Source organism: Fringilla coelebs (assembly GCF_963513975.1).
Source record: "Fringilla coelebs genome assembly, contig: SCAFFOLD_38, whole genome shotgun sequence".
In the NCBI taxonomy this organism is placed as follows: Eukaryota; Metazoa; Chordata; class Aves; order Passeriformes; family Fringillidae; genus Fringilla; species Fringilla coelebs.
Genome location: NW_028167583.1, coordinates 1,449,842 through 1,474,476, shown reverse-complemented (window position 1 = coordinate 1,474,476; position 24,635 = coordinate 1,449,842). Strand labels below are relative to the sequence as shown.

The window sequence follows — 24,635 nt, the reverse complement described above, 5'->3', positions numbered from 1 at the left end:
CCGAGAGATGCAATCCCAGCTCGGCACCTCAGGGTACTGAGGCTCTACAAGGAGAACTGCCTGTTCAGGGGCACACAAGTGATGTCTGCCTGGAAAGGGGCACAGGTTTTAATACCTGTTAGTTTCATCATCTATAAGCAAATCTTTATTATCTGGGTCACTTGAGTACTTTGAAGAAATGGCCAAGTTTTCCCACCAGGAACAGGAGTTTCCTGGATCTACTGTTTTCTTCTACTGATAGCAGGAGAAGAAATACTTACCATTCCCTCTACCTTTGCCACCAACATTCAGTCCAATATTTCATTCTTTTCTTCCTTCAGGTGCTTCCAGCTCTCCTGGTTAACTGGCCATGTCCAAGGACATCTCGTCATTTAGAGCAGCTGCATCTATGTCCTTCCCGTTTCTCCCAGATTTCCTCCTGCAGCAGTTCACTGGTCATTCCAACACACCTCCCTTGAATTGCTTCATGCTTTGAGCTTTCAGAAGTATAAATAACTCCTTACTCAGCAGCTTAGGTGTTGGATCTCAGGGAAAGGTTTTTCCTCAGAGGCTGCTGGGGCCCTGCCCAGGCTCCCCAGGGAAGGGTCCCAGCTCCAGGGCTCTCTGAGCTCCAGCAGCGTTTGGACAGCTCTGCCAGGCCCAGGCTGGCACTGTTGGGGTGTCCTGTGCAGGGCCAGCAGTTGGACTCGAGGATCCTGATGGGTCCCTCCCAGCTCAGCCAATTCTGTGGATCTGGGATCCCATGACCCTGGGGATGGGACCGCCAATGGTTGCCATGGCAACACGCTCTGGCTGCAGGCCTGAGCTGGTGTCCATGGCAACCACCCCTGGCATGGGGTCTCCATTGGGCTGCCAAGGGACTGACCATAGCAACAGGGGACTGGTGATGGTTGCTATGGAAACAGACTCTAGCAACAGGGGACTGGTGATGGTTTCCGCTAAGGATCAGATTTTTCATGGGCCCTCAGAGGGGTTCCATGGGGACTTTCCAAGAGTCTCCAGGCTGTTCAAGAGCTGGAATATCACAGGCAGAGACAGGGGCTCCATGGAGACCTCCCAGGGCTTTCTGGGGATGGTAAAGAGCCGTGTGGTCAGAGGCAGTCACAGCCATTCCATGGTGACATCCCAGGAGTCCCCAGGCTGCCAAGGAGCCGGGATGTCCCAGACACTCGCAGGAGTTCCTGTCATGAGCAGAGCCGGAGCTTAGGAAAAGTTTATTAGAGAAGATCCTGTTTGGTCACAATGTGCAGAAAGGATCCCTAATAGCCCCCACAGATCCCCAAATGTAACTGTTCAATCAGAGATGGCACAGATTCAGATCAGATGGCTAAGGGCTAAAATCCACCCGTTTATTCAATCCTCTTCTTTTAGACCTTGGTTTTCTACAGGTGGACCTCACAGGTCATTTAATCAAGACATGACTGGCCACTTAAAACAACACCCTTCAATGAACAACTCTATGGAAAAAAGCCAACTAATTACAAACATTGTCGGGGCACCTGTTATTGATGTTTGTTTTACTCTGGGCCCTTCTGGGGGCTCCCCAGATGGGGGAAACCCTACTGGAGCAGTTCTGTGCCAGAGAAAAGGAAATGTATGGGACTTGTTTCTTTTTTGGCTTCTTGTTCATTGTTATCTTATCTAAAGTTTTGCAAGCTGTGCACACCAGGCTCAGTGTGCTGGAAAAGCACTGCAAAATGGCTCTAAAATGTATGGTTTCGAGGTCTTTTAAAGTTGCCTCATCCAATTAACTCTTAAAATACACATTATTTCTACTTATCAACCAATAATTCATCCTTGGGCTATCCACATAACCTCTGCACTGTGCTTTCCTTGACCAATCACCCTGTGCCACCAACACTGCAGAAAATGGAGTAAATGAAGAAGAAGACAGGGACTACTCCCAAATTCCTCCATCTTGCTTCCAATCTACTCTATACTAAAAATCTCAAAACTTAAATTTCTCACCCAAGTGACATGCTATACTACCCTCTAATCTATTTCACACTTTGATAAATTCTAATCTATCTCAAAGTCTTGGAAGTCCTCTCTATGGGTGAAGGTAAAAGGCAGTGTTTTTCTGGGGGTCAGGACCCTCGGAGCAAACAGAGAAATATTCCCTGTGCCCTGGATTCCCACATGTTTAACCTAAAATCTTTTAACCCTTAAGATGTGAATTTACCCAAAAATGTTCCAGGTAAGTAGGATTAGAAGGGGAAGAAATAGAGAACAACAGAAAGACAGAAGATCTATAGAAAGACACACACATAGGCACCAACTGCTCGGGTTCCAGCATCACCAACAGAGGAACCCCAGGAGAAGGCAGGAACCAGACCCTGGGCTGGCCTTGTGCTCTGGCTTTTAGTCCCCTGGGCCTCCATGGGCCGGCCCCTGGGGTGGGACTGCCAGTTGCTTGTCCAATCAGAGTCAGGATTGGCAGGTGCTGCTAGTGTGATTGATTGACAGCTCAGCCAATCAGAGCTGGGTTTGCATGGCCTGTTGAGTGATTGATTGACAGTTCAAGCAATCAGAGCTGGATTAACACTACCGTTGCTGTGTGATTGACAACTCTGCAAGGCCAGGGCTGGGGGCAGGGCTCTGTCCCACCACAAACCAAGGCCTGACCCAGCCCTGGCCCCACATGGGCATTCCGAGCATCCCAAGGTGTCTTGGGACATCGATCTCATCCAGCCTCTGGAAGCGACCACGGTGACACTACGGAACCTCATGGAACCAAGGGGCCATGGTGACACTGTGGTGCTTCATGGAATCAAAGAGACCATTGTGAAACTCAGGGGCCCCAAGCAACCAAGGGTCCATGGTGACCTTGTGGAGCCCAGAGTGTCACAGAGGAGCCCCTGTGACACAGTGAGGGCGCATGGAACCACGAGGCCATTGTGGCATTGCAAGGCCTCATGGAAGCATGGGACCATTGTGACACTGCAGAAGAAAGGGGAACATTGTGACATTCCAGATCCTCATGGAACCAAGGAGACTTTTGTGACACTGTGGGGTTCCATAAAACAAGGGAACATGGAACAGCTCTGGCTGGCTGGGCCTCCTGGGGACATCTGACAGGTCCAGCTGACCTTGGCATGTTGAGGGCTGCTTCTCATCTGCCCCTGAAGCACTGGGGCTCTGGGCTTTCCTTCCTATGGGTGGGAACTCTCCTTCTCCTCCAGGGGCACATGGCCAAAATTGGGATTCCTCCTCCAAATTTCCTTATATGAAAAGATGAAATCTGCCAGGAGAGACAGATTTGTCTCCCTTGGCAACCCAGGGGCCACCTCTCATCTGCCTATGAAAACTTTGATCATGTGCTTTTCTTTCTTAGGGGGAAAAAATATCTTGACCAGGCACCCATGGCCATGTTTGGGCATCTGCCTCCAGCATTCCCTATATTCAAGGATAACTCCCAGACAAAAGCTGCCAGGACTGACAAGTCTGGCTGGCCTTGGCTTCCTGAGGGCTGGCACTCATCTGCCTCTGAAGCACTGGGGTTCTGTGCTTTCCTTCCTCATGAAAAGAACTCTTCTTCCTGTCCAGGCACCCACGGCCAAAACTGAGATTCCACCGCCAAAATGCCCAATGGCCAAGGACAGCCCCTGAACAAAAGGTCCCAGGAGAGACAGGTCTGGCTGGCTTGGCCTAAGAGTGGCCACGTGACATCTTTTTCTGGAACACTTGAATTTCATGCTTTTCTTTCTTATGGGTAAAACACATCCATCTTGACCAGGTGCTCATGGCCAAAATATGGGACTCCAGGTCTGAAACTCTGCACATCCAAGGATTGCTCTCAAGTGAGAGCAGCCAGGACAGAAAGGTGTGGCTGCCCTTGGCCTCATGGGGGCTGCCTCTCACCTGATTTTCAACTGCTGGGGCTCAGTGATTTCCTTCCTATGGAAAAGAATGTCCTTCTTCTCAAAGTGCCTGTGGTCAAAATCGAGATTCCTCCACCAAAATTCCCTATATCCAGGGATTCCTCCATGACTAAAGCTTCCAGAACAAACAAGTCTGGCTGTCTTGGCCTCCCAGGAGCCACCTCTCATCTTCTCCCTTTAAAATACTTGGGCTTTGTGCTTTCCTTCCTATGGAAAAGAACCATCCTTCTCCTCTGTGTGTCCATGTCTGAAATTGGGATTCCACCTCTAAAATTCTGTATATTCAAGGGTTGCTCCCAGGCAAAATCTGCCAGTACAGTCAAGTCTGGCTGGCCTTGGCCTCTGGTGGCTTCCCCTGCCACACTGGGGCTGGGTTCTTTCCTTCCCATGGAGATAACTGGGACACTGTGGGGACCTCATGGAACCAAGGGGATCATTGTGGCACCAGTGGAACCCATGGAACCAAGGGGATCATTGTGGCACCACTGGAGCCCATGGAACCAAGGGGATCATTGTGGCACCACTGGAGCCCATGGAACCAAGGGGCCATGGTGACACAGTGGGGCTTCATGGAACCCAGAGACCATTATGGCTCTGTGGGGCCTGATGGAACCATGGAGACCATTGTGACCCTTCAGGGCCTGGTGTCACCAAGGGGGCATTATGGCACCTCAGGGCCTAAGGGAAGCAAGGGACCTTTGGGACACTCTGGGGCCTCATGGAACCAAGGGAACATGGAACAGGTCTGGCTGGCTTGGCCTGCCAGGGGCCACCTGACAGGTCTGGCTGATGTTGGGATGTCAAGGGCTGCCTCTCATCAGCTCGTGGAGCACTGGGGCTCTGTGCTTTCCTTGCTATGGAAAAGAAGCGTCCCTCTTTTCAGATGCCCATTGCCAAAATTAGTATTACCCCTAAAAAATTTCCTATATGCAAAGGGTATCTCTCAGAACAAAACCTGCCAGCTCTGGCTGGCCTTGGCCTCTGGTGGTCACCTCTCATCAGTCCCTGAAACACTGGTGTTCTGTTTCTTCATTCCTATTGAAAGGAACCAGCTTTCTTGTCCAAGGGCCATGGCAAAAATTAGAATTTGGCCTCCCAAATTGTGTATATCCAAGAATTGCTCCAAGACAAAAGTAGCCAGGACAGACAGATCAGGCTGGCCCCCTCCTCTGGTGATTTTCTTAGACTCTGAGCTGAATGTTTTCATTTGAAAACATCTTGAAGAGGGCCCAGAGATCTTCCAAGGAGGGGTTTGTGGGCCTTGGGCTCCTGACCACTACATATGGACAAAGGAGCTCTGTGCTCTGTGCTGTTGTGGTGGTTTTTCATCATGGAAGAGATGTCCTAAGAGAAGCTGCTAGCAGTTTCCTCCGTGTCTGACAAAAAACAATCAGTAATTAGCTTTGAGATCTGAAAATCTGTTCAACCACTAAGGACACTTTACACACCCCTGTGAAGACACATGTTAAAGATGAGAAAGCCTGGGAGCGTCTCTTTCCTTTCTGGCTGGCAAAGAGGTAACAAGGCTGACCCGGCCCCATCTCAGCCGGGGCGGACTGGGCGGTTCCTGCGGTGGGGCTGGGCCCCTTCCCAGGGACCCCGCCAGGCCCCATCAGCTGCCGGGCAGGGCAGGGGAGGCTGCGGGGCCGAGGCCGGACCGGGCCATGGCTGCAGTTGCCAACATCTGGGCACTGCTGAGCCCTGCCCCACCACCAGCCTGGGCCGAGCCAGGATCTGCCAGGCCCCAGGAGCAGCCCCGGGCTGGGCTGGCTCGGACAAGATTCTGCCACCCTTGGGGTTCGCCCACAACCCCCGGCATAGGGAGGAGACGCCATCGGCCCCCGGCCGTGCTGCTGCTGTGTTCTGGCCTGGCTGCTGAGATCCTGGCCCTCCCCCAGCACGGCCCATCCTGACACAGCCCCAGTGCAGCCGCTGCAGAAACCTCCATCGTAAAACAGCTCCGGCCGCAAGGACCGAGCCCGGCCGGGGTCACGGAACCATCTGCAGGCCCTGGGTGAGATATGAACTCTTTCAGTGCTTCCATCCTCCCTCGAGTGAGAGAAAAGGACAAAGTGCAGGCACACAGAGGAGCAACATGAAGACACCGAGGTCAGTGAAGAGGAAGTTCAGTCCCAAATGGGAGGGATGGAGAGATGCCTTGATCTTGGGGCTGAAATCCTCTTGTAACGCTATGGAGAAGGATGTAATTGATACATCAGACTCTCTTTCCCTATAAAGCATTGAAAAGTATGGGGAGATGACTTTTCAGCAAAGGCCTCCATGTTAAAGTAAGCAAATGCTGAAGTAGCTGTGATCCCATGAGAAGTTTGAATTGAGAAAAATAAAAGAATGAGGAGAGCCTGTGCACTCAGGGAGAGAAGGAGACCTCTGTTCTCAGAAATGAAGATGATTTCAGAAATAGATGAAGAAAACCTTTGCTAATCTTTAAACTAATACCCCATAAGTTGACATAGTCCATAAACACAGCTTTGGGAAATGCTGTGAATAAATCTGAGGAATTTCACAAGTGCAGATTTTCCAGATGGCTGCTGTTCGTGAAAATTGAGAGCCACAGAAGAGCTGCTTTCTATGGAGAAGTCTTCATAGCACGAAAGAGACTCCTCTCCCTAAATGAACTGAAGAAAGACTATTCTGCAGATAGTAAACTGACTGAAAATTCTAGGTTTTGTCTCTTTACATTGTCAGTAAAAAAGAAAAGGTTGTAGGGAGAAGAGAAGCGTTCTGAAAGATTTGTTCTGATCCTTATCACTCTTTCTTTTAGTTAGTATTAATAAACTTTTCTTTATACGCTTCTAAAGTTTTGAGTCTACATTGCCTTTTCCCTAATCCTATCTCAAAGCACGAAATGAATAAGTACATTCTAGTAATTACCCAACACTGAACCCACCACAATAATTGCTGCATTCTCCAAGATATCTCAAATTAGGAAGCCAAAACCACTACAGAAACATTCCTGATGAACTGCATTAGAGCAGAGGGAAATCAAGGCAGAGCCATGGTTTGTCAGGACTTGCTTGATCCTAATGAGCCCTAAGGTGCATTTGGAGCTAGCCCTTGAACCGCAGGGCCTTAGAGGAGATTGCACAAACCTTTCCAGGCGTCAAAGTCAGAAGAAAACCCCAAAGTGTCTCAAAGCATGAATGGGTCCTACTGAGGTCCATCCCCAACACAAGCTCCTCATGGACTCCTTGGAGGAGAGAATTGGAGGCCAGGGTGGCACAAAAACCTCTAAAAAACTCAGTGTGAGAAGGAAATTCCGAAGTACCTTAAAAACTTTGAGTATCTCAAATTATTAATGAGCCCCACTGAGTGTCAATACAAAGCTCTCAAGGGACTCCTTAAAGCAGATAATTGGTGCCATGATTGCACAAACCTCTCCCAGAATCTGTATCAAAAGGGAAACACCAAGTACCTTAAAAGATCTAAGTACCTTGAAGCATTAATGAGCCCCACTGAGTGTTGCTACTGACATAGCCTCTCCAGGGACTAATTCCAGCAGATAATTGGAGGCCATGATTGAACAAACATGTCAGAGACTCCAAGGCAAAAGCCAAACCTAAAGTCCTTTGAAAAACCCTGGGAGCATTGAAGAGCCCCCAGGGGCATTCCTGAGCAAGGCTCCCCAGGGACTCCTTCCAGCAGATCCTTGAGGCCACTGGGATGTGGGCTAGGGGGGGGTGCAGAGGGCAGGAGAAGGGACTGACAGTGCCCAGCCTGGCTGGGGATGTGCCAGGAGGCCCCAGTGCCTCAGGACAAGGTGTCTCCTCACAGCCCTTGGTGGCACAGACCCTGCTGTGCCACAGGGCACCAAGACTGGGCTTCTCTTTGTCCCCACCTGTCATCACTGCCTCCAGTTCTCTGCTCTGCCTGGAGCCTGGGGACACTTTCTCAGTTGTGTCCCTCAGTGGGACCCATTAAAAGTCCAAGAAACTTTGGAATTGGATTCTGATTTGGAGTTCTGGAGAGGTTTCTTCATCTCCCTCTCAGGGACTGATGTTCAGGGCCTGAGCACAAAGCCCCAGAGGCTCATTAAAGTCCTTGTGCTTTGTCTGTGCTGCTGAGCTGGGCCAGGCTTCTGGCACAGAGGCAGCTCCTGGTAACCAAGAAGAGCTTCAAAAGCACATTTCTCTTGATGAGCATTTTTTCTCCCAGCTCAGCAGGGCTGGGGCACTGCCTGCAGCTACACTGGGCAAAGCCCAGAGGCACAGAGAGCTTCAATCATTCAGGGCTGGGAAGGTGCTGAGAAGTGCCTGGGGCACAATCACTGCTAGCCCTTGGCTGCAGGAACCTCTGGCTGCAGGACAATGCAGCTGCCGCTCCAGGAGCGATCTCCTAAAGCCGGAACATCCCAATGCCTGCAGATTCTGTGAGTACATTCTCTGATTCTCTCTTGTGCAGAGCAGCCAGGGGTGCCCAGTGCTGTCCTGCAGAGCAGGGTTCTGCAGCCCAGGGCGCTGTGCTGGGGCAGGGACTCTGCTGCCTGCCAGGGACAGCTCTCAGCCGGCCCTGGGAGCTGCTCCCACCACTGGGGGACAAGATCTGGGTGGGAAGAGACAGCTGGTAAGGCTTGGAAGTGTTCTCCTTGTGTGGTTGGGATGCTGCATTGTTCAGATCTGTTCCCAGCATGACATTTAACTGCAGAACATTTCCAAGTAGATTATACCGGGAGAACAGCAAGGCAGGGGCTGCATAAAAAGGGAAATCCTGCTTTTTTATTCTACTACTCTGGGTTGCCTGGAGGGGAATCTGCACATAGATATTCATATCTCAGATCAGGCTGAGAAAAATGAAAGAAAATTCTCTCAGATGGTAATATACCAGCCAGTGACAGAAATCAACACAGGGTTGCTCTTAGAGGCAGCATCAGTGTAATTTTCCAGCCTCCTCAGGGTTGCTCTGACATTGCCATCAGAGCCTGCAGAGCCGGAGCTGCCCCTGGGCAGTACCTGAACTGGGAGGGGTCTGAAGAGCACAGCTGAGCCCCCAGGGCTGGGCTGGGCTCTGGCAGCACTGGCAGGGCCCAGCCCTGGGCACTGGGAAGCAGCTGCTGGCAGGGACAGCTCCAGGCAGCAGAGCCGTGGGCAGGCAGTGCGGGGAAAGTGCCGCCAGGCTGTGCTGGGATATTTAGAGTCCTCTCCAAACCCAACTATTCCATGATTACTTTTTTTACAGATCCTCATGTGCAGCCCCAGCAAATGTCCAACAGCAGCTCCATCAGCCACTTCCTCCTGCTGGCATTGGCAGACACGCGGCAGCTGCAGCTCCTGCACTTCTGCCTCTTGCTGGGCATCTCCCTGGCTGCCCTCCTGGGCAACAGCCTCATCATCAGCGCCATAGCCTGCAGCCACCACCGGCACACCCCCATGTACTTCTTCCTGCTCAACCTGGCCCTCAGTGACCTAGGCTCCATCTGCACCACTGTCCCCAAAGCCATGCACAATTCCCTCTGGGACACCAGGATCATTTCCTACATGGGATGTGCTGCTCAGCTCTTTTTCTTTCTCTTGTTCATCTCAGCAGAGTTTTATCTCCTGACCATCATGTGCTACGACCGCTACGTGTCCATCTGCAAACCCCTGCACTACGGGACCCTCCTGGGCAGAAGAGCTTGTGCCCACATGGCAGCAGCTGCCTGGGCCAGTGCCTTTCTCTATTCACTGCTGCACACGGCCAATACATTTTCCCTGCCCCTGTGCCATGGCAATGCCCCTGGACAGTTCTTCTGTGAAATCCCACAGATCCTCAAGCTCTCCTGCTCCAAATCCTACCTCAGGGAACTTGGGCTTCTTGCTGTTAGTGTTGGTTTAGGACTCAGTTATTTGGTGTTCATTGTTTTCTCCTTGTGCAGATCTTCAGGGTCGTGCTGAGGATCCCCTCTGAGCAGGGATGGCACAAAGCCTTTTCCACCTGCCTCCCTCACCTGGCCGTGGTCTCCCTGTTCATCAGCACTGCCACATTTGCTCACCTGAAGCCCCCCTCTATGTCCTCCCCATCCCTGGATGTGGCGCTGTCAGTTCTGTACTCAGTGGTGCCTCCAGTCCTGAACCCCCTCATCTACAGCCTGAGGAATCAGGAGCTCAAGGCTGCAGTGTGGAGACTGATGACTGGATGCTTTCAGAGGCATTAAACTGCTGGCCAATTTCTGCAAATCACTTCTAATAAAACTCATCTTTGATACTTCTTGTTGGTTTCATTTTGTGGGTCCTATTGCTTTGTTTTACTTTTGTCATATTGTCCATCAAAAAAAGGCATTGTTTCTGCCCTTTCTCACTTTTGCCCCCGCAACATTCCCTGTGGCCACAGACTGTGTCAATGAGGGGCTGCAATCTTGCTGGATTTAAAGGAACTAAAGGATGTCCCAGCAGAGTTTTCTGCAGAGATGCCCTTTTGTTGCCTTCTCTGGAGCTGCAGCAGCAATGTCTGTGTGCAGAGCTGGGGGCAGATCAGTGTGCCCTGGAGCTGTGCCCATCAGCACCAGCACTTGGTGTTGCCAGTGCTGCTCCCGTGGCCCTGCCCTGCTGCCCTGGTGGCCCTGGTGTTGCTGCAGGGCTTGAGTGCTCTCAGAGCCTGGTACAGTCCTGGGGTGGCAGTGCCAGGGCTGCAGCAGGGACAGGCCATGGGCACTGCTGGGGCAGTGCTGACGCCTCAGGCCAGGCCCTGGGGGCTCCAGTCTCCTTGGCCAGAATCTCTCAATAACACGCCCAGGCCAATGCTCAACACAGAAAACCCCCGTGAGTGGCACCAGGCTGGCCGTGGGCAGGCTGGGGGCAAACAGCATGGCTGGTGCTGTGCAAGGGCCCTGGGAGAGACGGGAAGGAGCAGCAGAGCAGGGGCTAATCCATCCCCAGTGCACTGGACAGCCCAGGGCAGTGTCCCAGAGCGTCCTCATGGAGCTGCCATAACATCCCCCCTCTGCAGCCCTGGCCTCTCCCCCAGCTCACACAGGTGCCCCATCCTTGCAGGCACAGACACGGCAGCACTGGCTCAGGAGCCCCTGTTTGCATTGCACAGAGCAGGGGGGAGCACCCCCCATGCTGTTTATGTGGGGACAGGAACCTGAGGGAGCACAAATGCCATCAGCCCCTGGGGCCAGCAAGGGCTGGAGAATGGCAGGGAAACCACTCAGTTTTTTCCTGGCCTCTGCATTCAGCCAGAAAGTTTGTTCCCATCAGCTGGGAGTTTCCTGTCCCACTGCAGATGCTGTTGCTCAGAGCCAGGACTGCCTGGCAGCCACCTCCAAACTGCCCTGAGCATTTCCTTTGCTTCACCGCTGCTTGCTTTACACTTCCTGCTACAAATTTCTTTCTTCTGTCCAGCTCTGTTCCTTTCCCAGCAAACAGCCCATCCCTGTTTGCCCTTTCCTCTCTGGCCCCACTCCCCATTGCAGTTTCTGACTTGGCACCATTGAAACGTCCCTTGGGCAGCAGGATCATCCTACAAGTGCTGCAGGAATTGTCTGCAGGCTCCTGCGGTGCCTCATGCTGCTCCCTTGCCACAGGCACTACATGTCAGGGGGGCTGCTGTGTCTGGCCCTGGGGCTCCCTGTTCTGGGCAATGAGGAGGAGTTGCAGAGGCTCTGCAGGACTGACAGGATGGGCTTTGGGCCTGGCAGGAGAAGCTGAGGGACCTGGGCTGCTTGAGCTTCTCAAGAGGAGGCCCAGGGCTCATCCTCAACTGCTCCAAGGGTGGTTCCAGAGAATCACAAAATCAGCAAGGTTGGAAAAGACCTTGGAGTTCATCAAGTCTGACCTGTGCCCTGACACCGCCTTTTCTCCCCTGAGCCTCCTCTTCTCCAGGATAAACAACTCCAGCCCCCTCAGCTACTCCTTACAGCACTTGTGTTCCAGACCCCTCACCAGCCTTGTTGCCCTTCTCTGGACATGCTCCCGCCACTCCCTGTCCTTCCTAAGTTGGGGGCCTCAGAACTGCAAACAGCACTCCAGGTGCTGCCCAGCCAGTGCCAAGCACAGGGGAAGAATCACTGCCCTGCTCCTGCTGGCCACACCATTCCTGATCCATTGGCCTTCTTGGCCACCTGGGCACACTGCTGCCTCATGTCCAGGCCTGCTGTCCATCAGTCCCTACAGGTCCCTTTCTGCCTGCCTGCTGTCCAGCCACTCTGTCCCCAGCCTGTAGTGCTGCAGGGGTTGTTGTGGCCATAGTGCAGGACCTGGAACTTGGACTTTTTCAACCTCACCTTGTTGGATTTGTGTCCTGGATCCAGCCTGTCCAGGGCCCTGTGAAGAGCTCTCCTACCCTCCAGCAGATCAACACTCCCAGTCAGCTTGGTGTCAGTGTGGTTCCATCAGGCTCCAGAGTGTCACAATTGTCTCCATGATTCCATGAGGCCTCCCAGTGTCACAATGTCCCTTTGGTTCCAGGGGACCCCTTGGTGTCACAGAGTCCCTGGGATCCTTGTTCCCCGCTGTGTCACAATGGATCCTTGGTGCCCCAAGTCCCTGCAGGGTCACAATAGATCCTTGGTTCCATGAGGTCTGGCAGTGCAGCAATGCTCTCCTTGGTTCCACAGTGTCACAATGGCCTCTTGGTCCCACCATGGTGTCAAACATGTTTCCTTCATTCCATGAGTCCCTGAGGAGCAGCACTGGCCCTTGGGTTCCATGGGGCCCAGCAGTGTCACAATGGTGCCATCATGACACCAGGTCCTGCTCTGTCACAATGCTCTGCATGGTTCCACAAGGCCCTGCAGGGTCACAGTGGCCTCTTGGCTCCATGAGGCCTCAGAGTGCCACAATTAATTCCTTGGTGCTGCAGTGTCACAGTGGAGCCCTGGTGACACAAGATCCTGAAGTGTCACCAGGCACCCTTGGTTCCATGGGACACCACATTTGCTGAGGATGTCAGCAGCCCCCACTGAGGCCATCCCTGCCCCGAGCCCATGGGGGAATGGGCAGACAAGGAGAGCGTCCCTGGGGCTGGGACAGCACAACTCAGAGGCACCAGTGGCTCCAGCTGGGAAATAGAGTGTGGAATGTGGCTGGGAAAGCCCTGCCTGGGCTGTGCCAAGCAGGACGGAGAGCCCTGACTCCCATGCCCCAAACAATTCTATCAAGGAGACATCTAAAAGGAATTACAATTATTTGTATACTCTGAGTTGGATGCACTGGAGAAATACAATCAAGAGATTCTCAGGAGCTGAAAACAACAAAACAGCCTTTACCAGCAACTTTAGAAATCCAGAGAAACTTTGGCAAAGGGTTTTATACGACATTCAATCAACAAAAACCGCTTCTCAAAGCATTAACCTTGCCCATTCCACTTCACAAACTCTAATTCTGTCTATTTTAGGTTAATCGAAAATTGCAAGAGGACAGAAATAAAAGACACAGAAAGAAAGACAAGAATGATTTAGAGAGGCGTACACACAACTACCAACTCCTGGAATCCAGTGGTGTTCAGATAGAAATTCCAAGAGGAGGCAGGGTCAAGATATGTGCTTGCCTTGTGGTCAGCCTCAAATAACCCTTGGTGTTCCAGGCCCCTTACCCCAAGTTGGACCTGGGGTCATTTGGTCACTCAGGAGCTGGGCTGGGGCTCCAGAAGTGGCTGTGGAGTGTGCTGTTCCACTCCACAGACTGGCAGACACTGCAGGGCTGGAATAGAGGCTCTGGGGGCACTGGGGTTCCAGAGCACCACAGTGTCAAAATTGTTCCGTCAGTTCCCAAGCCCTTGCAATGGCCCCTTGATTCCATTGTCCCCAGGCTCTCCCAAGGCTTTCCTTGGTTCCACAGTGGCACAATGGCCCCTTGGTTCCACAAGGCCTCACAGTGTCACAGTGGCCTCTGTGCATTCACCAGGACCCAGACTGTCACCATGCACTCCTTGCTTCCATTCAGCCCCACAGTGTCACAATGGCCCCTTGGCTCTGTGCTGCCATGTCGTACACAGTGTCACCATGGTCCTCTTCGTGCCACCAGGCCCTGCAGTGTCACAATGGCCCTATGCTTCCCCAGGGCCCTGCAGTGTCACAATCATCAGAGAATCAACCAGGCTGCAAAAGACCTTGGAGAGCATCAAGTCCAGCCTGGGACTCAACACCTCCTTGTCACCCAGGCCATGGCACTGAGTGCCACATCCATGTTTCCTTAAACACTTCCAGGGATGGTGACTCACCCACCTTCCTGGACAGCCCATTCCAATGCCCAATCACACTTTGTGTGAAGAATATCTCCTAATGCCCAGCCTAAACATCCCCTGGTGCAGCTGAAGGCTGTGTCCTCTTGTCCTGTCCAGTTCCCTGGGTAAAGAGCCTGACCCCCAGCTGGCTGCACCCTCCTGTCAGGGAGTTGTAGAGAGTGATGAGGTCTCCCCTGAGCCTCCCCATGTCCAGGATAAACAGCCCCAGCTCCCTCAGCTGCTCCTCACAGGACTTGAGCTCCAGACCCCTCACCAGCCTTGTTGCCCTTCTCTGGACATGCTCCAGCCCCTCCATGAGCTTCCTAAATTCGGGAGCCAGAACTGGACACAGCACTTGAGGTGCTGCCCAACCAGTGCCGAGCACAGGGGAAGAATCACTGCCCTGGTCCTGCTGGCCACACCATTCCTGATCCATAGGAGTGCAAGGGGTTGGATGTGGGAAATGGTGGGGACACAGTGGGGACAAAGTGTTATTGATTGTCAGCCATGCATGGTCTTGATTTTCATATCCAGACTGCATTGGAAGGTGCAGGGGATCATTATCAACTGGGGATTGCTGATATCAATCTATAAACAGGTAAACTAATGAAGACAAAAAAGGTCTCTCTGCATTGTTTTACATAAAATATATTCATTTTGAAGACACTTCTGAAATCTGTCTAATTAACCACAAAATAATGGAAAAGTTACATTCTTCCCAGGGGCTTTTATTGTCCAGGTATTTTGAATGAATATTTATGTGCTTTTCTCACAGATTTCCTCCACTGAAGAGCTCAGAAAAGAAGAGGCCTCTGGAGTAATAAAATTCATCAGCAACCTCCAACTGGCTGAGGATCCATCCCCATCAGAGCAGCAAGGAACAGAAATGAGCACAGCTCTGTGGCTGCCCCAGCTTTGGCATGGGCCTTGGGCCTGGAGCAGGAACAGCTCTGGAGGGCCCCAAGGCCAGGGCTCTTGTGCTGCCCTGAGCAGATGGGATGGCAGCAGGGGCTGCAGAGCTCTCAGCACCTTAGCCAGAGGGGAGCAGGGCACCCAGGGAGCCTCCTTGTGCCTTGGCCAAGCGCCTTCCCCCATGGTTGGGGCTGAGTCCTGTGGCAGCTGCAGCTGCTGCTGTGCCCTTGCCAGGGGCTGAGGCCATGGGGCCAGTGCCCAGAGCAGCCTGGCCTGAGCAGAGCTGTGGGGCCAGAGGTGCCTGGGCTGGGCTGGCCAGAGGCCCTTGGTGCTGCCCAGAGCTCAGGGCAGCTGGCAGAGCTTGCAGGGAGCTGGGCTGGGCTCAGACAGCCTGGCACAGACACCATCAGTGTCCATCTCAGCCTGGCTGAGCGTGCAGGGGCAAGACTCAGGCCAGGCCTTGTGGGGCAGGGCCAGCGCCTGTGCAAGGCACTGAAAACAGGCAAGTGTCCCAGAGAGGAGGCTGCTCTGTGCCCTGGGGTCATGGACAGAGCAGGGAGGGGGCCCAGGACATTTATCAGTGCCAGCCTCTGTCCCCTGCCCTTGGCAGCCCTGGCTGCTGAGCCCAGCTTTGCCCTGGGCTGAGTTTGGCCGTGGCTCAGCTCCATCCTCCTGTGGGGCTCAGGGCCTGTTCCCAGCCATGGCCAGCCCTGGCTGCCTCTCTGCTGGCCCAGAGGCCGGCAGAGCCCAGGGCAGGGCTGTCTGTGCAGGCCCACAGGTGCCACGGGCTCTGCAGGAGCTGGCAGAGGCTGCCCAGCAGGGAGGCCATGGGGCACAGAGCCCCAAGGCTGCTGTGGGCACCACGGCACAGGGGCCCTTCCCAGCCGCAATGCTCCTGGCCTGGGCTGGGCCTGCACAGGGGCTGTGCCACCATGGCTGGGCCAGCACAGGGCCACAAAGGGGCCACGCAGCCGCTGCTGGGGCTGACAGCAAGGCCAGGCACAGACAGGGAATTGGTGAGCATGGTCTGCGCTGGGCAGGGCTGAGTGTGCCAAAGGCAGAGCTCAGCTGCCCTTGGGGGCTGCAGGAACAGTCCAGAGCCCAAAGAGCCTCCATGGCCGTGCTGGAGACCAAGGCTGGAGCAGGGAAATGCAGGGCTGCTGCGGGGTGGGGAGGGCATTGAATTCCAGCACACACATCAACTCTCTGATGATCCCGGCACCATGCTGGGCCCTGTTCCAGGCTGGAGCAGAGCAGATGTTGATGGGACAGGAGCCCTGCGTGGCTGTCAGGGACCTGCAGCTTGCAAGGTGCTCTGCTCTCCCTCAGGTGCTCTCAGAGAGTTCCAATCCCAGCTGGACACCTCAGGGCACAAGTGGCACTGCCTGTTCATGGGCACACAACTGATGTCTGCCTGGAAAGGGGCACAGGTTTCAATACTGTTCCTTTCATAATACCCAAGCAAATATTTTTTACCTGGGTGACTTGAGTACTTTTGAGAGATAGAAAAGTTTTCCCACCAGGAACAGGAATTTCCTGGATATACTGGAATCTACTGCTGATGGATAGAGAAAAAATACTGATCTTTCCCTCTCCCTTTGCCACCAACAGTCAGTCTATTATTTCATGACATCTTCCTTCTTGTGTTTTCAGCTCTTTTATTTCAATGGCCATGTCTAAGGACGTCACTTCATTTAGAGCAGCTGGATCTTTGTCCTTCCCTTTGCTCCCAGACTTCCTCCTGCAGCTGTTCTCTGGTCCTTCCAATTTGTCTCCCTTGACTGGATTAATGCTTTGAGCTTCCGGGAGTTCTGCCCAATCTGTCAGAAGTTTAAATACCTCCTTTGACAGAATCTTAGTTGTAGTTTTATCTTTTACAAAACCCGTTCTTATGTCTTTGTCTAAAATCCTTCGTGTATGGCAATCCCTTGTGGGTGGTGGATATGTCAGATGTTGCTGGGATGTCAGAAGGAGCTGAGGGAAGGGTTTTGATGTTTATTAAATTTTATCATCTTCACATTTTTTTATGTGTGCCATGAAGAGAAACCTTTCTGTGCCTCTGAGTCTCACCAGTTCCTGGTTCCAAAAACACAAACCTGATGAGTTGTGGTTCCCACTCCAGTGGCTGCCCTTGGACCTCCCTCCATAGCCAGAGCAGAGCTCCCTTGTCCCAGAAAGTCTCTGGCAAAGGAGGGATGAAGGAAACAGGACAGACTGTGGGGATCAGGTTCAAGGCAGAGCCAGGGAGAAGAATGACTTTTGCGTTTGATGGAGCTGTGCCTTCCCTTGGCTCTGTTGGCTGACAATAAATGAACATCCCTCTGTGTCTCAGGCAGCTCCTTCTGCAGGGAAATCAGGTGGGAGTTGGAGCCAAGGAGCTGAAAGCTGCAGGTGCAGCCTGGGCTGGAGGCAGCTCAGATTTGCACAAGGCTGCTCTGAGTGCCAGGGTTTGGATGGGGGAAATGGTGGGGTGGGGGTAGGGACAGAGTCTGATTGATTGTCAGCCATGAAGAGTCTTGATTTTCATCTCTCTTCCAATTGCATGAGGAGGTACTTGGATTCAGTGTCAATTGGAGATTGCACATTTCCATGTATTAACAGGAAAAACAAACCTCAACAGGACCTAAGAAATTTTTTCTCATTGTCTTTTAAGTGTAATATATTGAGTTTGAATATACTTCTGAAATCTGTTGAATTAACTACATAGTTTTTTGAAACTTCAATCAAATTTAACCCAGAGGCTTGGTTTATTAAGATGTTCTGAATGTTAATGACCCCTGGGGCACTGAATTCCTGCACTGAAGAGCTGAAGGCTGAACAAGCCTCTGGAGCAGTGAAATTCAGCAGCAGCCTCCAAGTTGCTGAGGATGTCAGCAGCCCCCACTGAGGCCATCCCTGCCCAGAGCCCATGGGGGAATGGGCAGACAAGGAGAGCATCCCTGGGGCTGGGGCAGCACAATTCAGAGGCACCAGTGGCTCCAGCTGGGAAATGGAGTGTGGAATGTGGCTGGGAAATCTCTGCCTGGGCTGTGCCAAGCAGGACAGAAAAACCCTGACTCCCATCCCCCAAAAACAACCCTCTCAAGGAGACATTCAAAAAAAATTACAATTGTTTGTGTACTCTTAGTTGGATGTACTAGAGAAATACTGACAAGAGATTCTCAGGAGCTCAAAACAACCAAACGGCCTTTACTAGCAACTTGAGAAAACTAGAGGAACTTGGCAAAAGGTTTAATACAATATCCAATCAACAGGAAACACCTCTCAAAACATTAACTTGGCCAATTCAACTTCACAAACTTTTAGCCTTTTCACTTTTAAGTTAACCAAAATTTGCATTAGGAGGATATCAGACGACGCAGAAAGAGAGAAAGACAAAAATAAAAAAAAAAAGCACATACAGCTACCACCTCCTGAATTTTAGAGATGTTCAGATGGAAATTCAAAGAGGAGGTAGGGTTAAGATGTGTGTTTGCCTCATGGTAGGCATTAAATACCCCTTGGTCTTCCTGGGCCCTTCCCCCAGGTGGGACTTGGGCTCATTTGGTCCCTCAGGAGCTGGGCTGGGGGCTCCAGAGGTGGCTGTGGAGCATTGCCTGTGCTGTGCCAGGGACTGGCAGGCACTGCTGGGCTGGGATAGAGGCTCTGGGGGGATTGAGGTTCCAGGGCAGGGCAGTGCTGGGGTTCCAGGACAGGGCAAGGCTGGACCTGCCCCTTCCTCCCCCACACATGAAATGTTTAGAGCCAACAATCTCCTCCAGTCTGTCACAACAGGCAATGCTGGAGGTGAAATTCCAATTTTGGCCATGGGCACCTGGACAAGAAGAAGAATTCTTTCCCATAGAAAGGAAAGCATGGAGCCTTCCCCAGTGTTTTGGGGATGGATGAGACCTTACCTGCTTGAAACCATTGCCAGCCAGACTTGTCCCGGCAATTTTCCTATGGGAACAATCCCTGGATATAAGGGAATTTGGAGATGAAATCCCAATTCTGGACATGGGTGCCTGGAGCAGAAGGACAGTTCTTTTCCATAGGAAGGAAAGCACAGAGCCCCAGTGTTCCAGCAGCAGCTGAGAAGAGACCCTCAACATGCCAAGGTCAGCTGGACCAGTCAGGCAGTCCATGGGACCCAAACTAGCCAGACCTGTTCTGTGTTCCCTTGGTTTTATGGGGCCCCATATTTTCACAATGATCCCTTGATTCCATGGGGCCCCTCAGTGTCACAATGATCCCAAGGATTCCATGAGGCCTTGCAGTGTCACAATGGTCTCCATGGTTCCACAGGCCCCACAATGCTATGTGATGCCTCTATATCATGAGCCCTGCAATGTCACAATGGACCTTTGGACCCTGGGGGTTTGCTGTGTCACAATGGTCTCCTTTGGCTCCACAGTGTCACAATGGACCACTGATGACAGGAGGCCACTCTGTGTCACCCTGCAGCTTTGGTTCCATGCAGCCCTGCAGTGTCACAATGGTCTTTATTGGTTGCCCAGTGTCACAATGGAGCCTTGATGACATGAGGCCCTGCAATGTCACAATGGACCTTTGGTTCCATGCAGCCCTGCAGTGTCACAAAGGCCTCTTGGTTTCACCAGGCCCCACAATATCACAATGGTCCTCTTGGTTCTGTGGGCACCCCCAGGGTCACAATGGTCTCACTGGTTCCATGAGGCCTCACAGTGTCACAATGCTTTGCTTATTCCATAGGGACTCATTGTGTCACAATGGTCTCCATGATCCCATGAGTCCCCTCTGTATCATAATGGCCCCTTGGTTCCCAGAGGCTTTGAAGTGTCCTTATGGTGTCTCCATGGTTCCCTGAGGCTTTGCCCCACCTTTGGCTCCATGGGGTCTCACAGTGTCACAACAGCCCCTTGTTTCCATTATATCTCACAGTGTCACAATGGTCTCCATGGTTCCATGAGGCCCCTCAGAGTCACAATGGACCCTTGGTTAGATGGAGCCTCTCAGTGTCACAGTGATCCCTACATTCCATGGAGTCACACAGCATCACACCTTGGTTCCATGAGGCCCAGCAATGCCACAGTGCTCTCCATGATTCCATGAGGCCCCACAGTGTCACAAGGGTCCCTTGGTCTCACAGGGCCCCACAGTGTCACAAGGGTCCTTTGGTTCCATGGCCCTGTGCTGCTGCATTCCCCCCTCCCCTTCTCAGGCCGCCCTGCCAGCTGAGAAATGCTCCTTGGGCCTCAGCCTTGGCCAACAGCCCCTGGGCTCAGCTCCTCTGCAGCTCATCACAAACACTGTCTGCTCCAGGCACTGCTGCTGCCCAGACAGCTCCTGGCTCCTTTAGGAACAGCCCTGGGAGCTGTTTCTGTTCCCTCAGTGGCACAACATCCCTGTTCTCACACTGCCAAAGAAAGCTGCTGATGCCAAGTGTGGCCAGGATGAGCCATTGTTGGGACTGAAGCCCCTCTCGTGGGGCCCTGCAAACAGCGCTCCAAAAGGAGCCCTTGGAGCTCTCCTGGGCCAGCGACTCCCTCTGAGTGGGGCCTCTCCCAGCCGGGAACTCTCCCGTTTGCTGCACTCGGGGATCCCAAACAACCACAGAGCCTGGGCCGATCCCCCCACTCCTCCAGGCTCAGCCCTTCACCTGCTGGGGAGATGCCAAAGCATCAGCAGTGAGCATTCCCTGCCCTCAGGGGAATTCCTCACAGGTGCCTTGCACTGACTCTTTGTGTCTGTGTGCACACAGGAGTGCCTGTGCTGGGGAAATGTGGCAGAAATGCTGCTCTCTGAGGGGTTTGAGTGCCTTGGATAGCTGAATCAGTCAGGCCTCAAGGTAAGGTTAAATCACAAGGTCTAAATGAAGTTAAAGGCTGTTAAGAGATATCTTTTGCTAAGTTGTTTAATATATGTTATAAGCGGAGTTAAATACTGTTAAATGTTATGATTCTGTTAAATTGCAAAGGCATAGATTTTAAGTTAGGTTAAATACTGTTACGTGCCGTTCTATTGGTAAATTGTGAATTTTAAGGTATCAGTCAAGGTTAAGTCCTATTAAGTTTTAGCTCTGTTAACCTTTTGGGCTGGGTTTCTTTTATCCTTGCCCTCACAGTCCTTGTGTCTCACACACACACACAGGGACAGTTCTTGGTTCTTTTCTGGTTTGATTGCCTAGATTCTGTTTGGTTTTGTTGCTGCTTTGTTTCCCTGGTGTGCTTGAAGTGTCCAGTCAGGAGCAGAGTGACTCTTGCCAAGGAACTTTGTGCTGCTGTCCCTTACTATTAAATCTGGTTTTTGCTGATCCCTTGCTGGGGATTTTTTCAGTGCTCTCAAGGCCTCGTTCCTAACAGAGTGAATGAGCCCTGGCCCAGGGTCTGGCCCTGGGGGACACGGGGACGCTGCCGAGGGGTCCCTGTCCCCCTGTCCCATCCCCCAGGGCCCCGGCCCTCTGTCCCCGTGTCTGGCTCTGGGGTCGATCTCGTGGAACATCCTCTGGGGGAGGCTGCGGCGCAAGGGGCGGGGGGATCCGGGGGGACAGGGGACCCTGCTGTGCACGAGCAGGGTTGGACTGCTCTGGGGGGAACTGTGAGGGGGGACAGGGCAGAGTGACCTCCCCAGTGACCTCACACAGCCTCTGTGATGTCACACTACCCCAATGATGTCACACAGCCATCTCTGTGACATCACACAGCTCCCTGTGATATCACATTGCCCTTGTGATGTTACAGAGCCTCCTGTGATGTCACAGCCTACTGCGAGACCTCACACAGCACCCTTGTGATGTCACACAGCCAACTCTGGGATTTCACCCTGGAATGTCAGTCATACACCTGCAATGTGATGTCACAGAAGACTCTGTGATGTCACAAAGTCACCATGTGATATCACTGTCTGTTATGTGATGTCACAGCCTGCTGTTTGATGTTACTCAGCACCCACTCATGTTACAATCCACCCTCTAATTTCACAGGGCCACCCTCTATGGTAACAGGACCTGCTCTCTGGCCTCACACTCCCCTTAGTGATGTCAGAGGCAGCTGTGTGATGTCACAACCCCCTCTGTTATGTCACAAAAACCCTCTCTGTGATGTCATACTGCCACTCTGTAATGTCACAGCACATAGTTTGACATAACAGCCTGTTCTGTGATGTCACAGAATCTCCTTTGTGATGCTGCAGCTGCTCAATGTCCTCACACAACAAACTCTGTGAAGTCATAACCAAATCAGTGACCTCACACAGCCCACTCTGTGCTGTCACACAGCCCCTTGCTGACATCACAGCTGCTCTGTGCCTCTATGACACAGCCACACAGGTGCTGCTGTGACACAGCCCCCTCTGGGACATGCCACAGCCCCTGCCACTGCTGAGCCCCTGTGAGCTCTGTCTGTGCCCTGATGGCGTCCCTGAGGTGCCCTGGCAGTGCCCCAGCCCTGCTGGGCTGTGCACAGGAGCTGCTCCTGGCCAGAGCTGTCTCTCAGCAGTGCTGCCCTTGCCAGGAACTGCCTCTGGGCCAGGAGCCCGGCCCAGCTCAGCAGCACAGACACAGCACCAGGACTGTAATCACCCTCTGGGGCTTTGGTGCTCTTTGCATCAGACTCAGTCCTTCAAAGTTTTCTCAAAGCACCTGGACAAGGCGGACAGTCCTTTTCTACAGGAAGGAAACCAAAGAACCCCAGCAGATGAGAGGCAGTCACCAGAGGCCAAGGCAAGCCAGATCTGTCTGTCCTTGCAGCTTTTGTCTGAAAGCAACCTTTGGATATATGGGGAGTTTTGGGGGTGGAATTCCATTTCAGCAATGGGTTCCTGGATTGGAATGACAGTTCTCCATAGGAAGAAAAGGGCAGAGCCCCAGTGTTTCAAAGGCTGATTAGAGGCAGCCCCAAGGAGGTCAAAGCCAGCCAGACCTGTTGTCAGGGAAGAATCCTTGGATAGACAGAACGTGGGAGGCCAAACCCCACTTTTGTCTCTGGGCATCTGGACAGGAGCGACAGTTCTTTTCCATAGGAAGGAAAGTGTGGAACCCCAGCATTTTGAAAGCAGATGAGAGCTGGCCATGAGGAATCCAAGGGAACCTGGACAATCCTGGCAGCTTTTTTTCTGAGAGGTATCCTTGGATATAAGGAATTTTGGAGGCTCATTCTCAATTTTGGCCATGGATGCCTGGACTTGAAACATGATTTTTTTCCATGGGAAGAAAAGCACAGCCCACATTCTTTTGAGGGCAGATGAGAGGCAGCCCCCAAGAGGCCAAGGCCAGCCAGAGCTGTCTGTCCTGGCAGGTTTCATATGGGAATAATCCATGGATATCATCTTTTGGAGGAGGAATCCCAATTTCTGCCATGAACCCCTGGAGGAGGAAGACAGTTCTTTCCCACAGGAAGGAAAGCACAGGACTCCAGGGTTTCAGGGGGTGATGAGAAGTGACCCTCAACATGCCAAGGTCAGCTGGACCAGTCAGGCAGCTCCCAGGAGGCCCAGCCAGCCAGACTTGTTCCATGTTCTTGGATCCTTGGGGCCCTGCAGCATCACAATTGCCCCTTGGTTCCATGAGGCCCTGCAGGATCACAACAGATCTTTGTTTCCAGGAGACCCAGTGATGTAACAATGGTCTCTTTGGCCCCACAGTGGCACAATGGCCCCTTGCTTCCATGAGACCTTGCAGTATCAAAACGGTTTCCTTGTTTCCATGGGACTGCACAATGCCACAATGGCCCATTTGTTCCATGAGGTCAGAGTTTCAAAATAGCCCCTTGGTTTGATTGGGTTCCCCAGGATCATAAGGGTCCCTTGGTTCCACAAGGCCGGGATGTTTTACACTAGTCCCTTGCTTCCATGGGAACTCACAGCGTCACAATGGCTCCTTGCTTCCATGAGACCTCTCAGTGTCTGTACCAGATTGCAAAACAAGATGTATTCTATTGCCATCTGTATGGCAGTTGTCTGGTGTCAAGTGGGCAATTCTCCTTATCTCTCTTCCTGAGTGATCATAATCAAGGTCCCTCAGCAGGGAACATCTGCTGATAAGGGGCTATTGAATGTCACCACATGACTGATAAGAACTATACCATCCCATTGTGAGATGCTCCGCCCAGAGGGAGGAGCCAAGCAGTGCCATGCAGATATAACCTGCAACATTCTGACATGTCAGACAGCTCTTTCTCCACTGGACTTCCCAGAGGAACAGCAGCTGCTTCTACTTCCACGGATCTGCGGAGGAAGAATACACCCCTTTCTTACAGGACCCCCCTGCTCCAACAGAACCACGCCTGACACTCCAGGAGGACTGCAGCCCCTTTTCCAACTGGACTTGCACCAACACCCTGACCCACAGGGTGTCAGGTTGAGTTCTGACTCTGTCAGTGTTGTTCTAGTGTATTGCATTGTTTTATTTTATCCTTTTATTTTTTTCCCTCCCCTATTAAAGAACTGTTATTTCCTGCTCCCCTATTTTTTGCCTGAGAGCCCCTTAATTTAAACTTCATAGCAATTCAGAGGGGTGGGGAGGGTTTGCATTCTCCATTTCAGGGGAGGCTCGTGTCTCCTTTAGCAGGCACCTGTCTTTCCAAACCAACACAAGCTCCTGCAGCCCAGGGCAGAGAATGAGGGGAAAAGGGACCCTGGGAGCCCAAACAGCCCTGGCATCCCGAAATGGGGAGAGCAAAGAGGGGGGAGCTTTTGGGATTGCTGGGACTGCCAGCAGCCTGGAGAGCA

The 24,635-nt window shown here is 52.4% G+C and overlaps 1 long non-coding RNA gene and 1 pseudogene across 2 annotated transcripts in view; one reads left to right on the top strand and one right to left on the bottom strand.

Moving 5' to 3' along the window:
- LOC311165771 overlaps window positions 1-24,635 on the bottom strand; it is a 276,507-nt gene that overhangs the window by 168,188 nt on the left and 83,684 nt on the right. The gene's annotated exons all lie outside the window — the stretch shown is intronic.
- On the top strand, window positions 9,098-10,029 carry LOC311165763 (olfactory receptor 14J1-like; annotated as a pseudogene). The gene has a single exon. The product of its transcript is annotated as an olfactory receptor 14J1-like (transcript).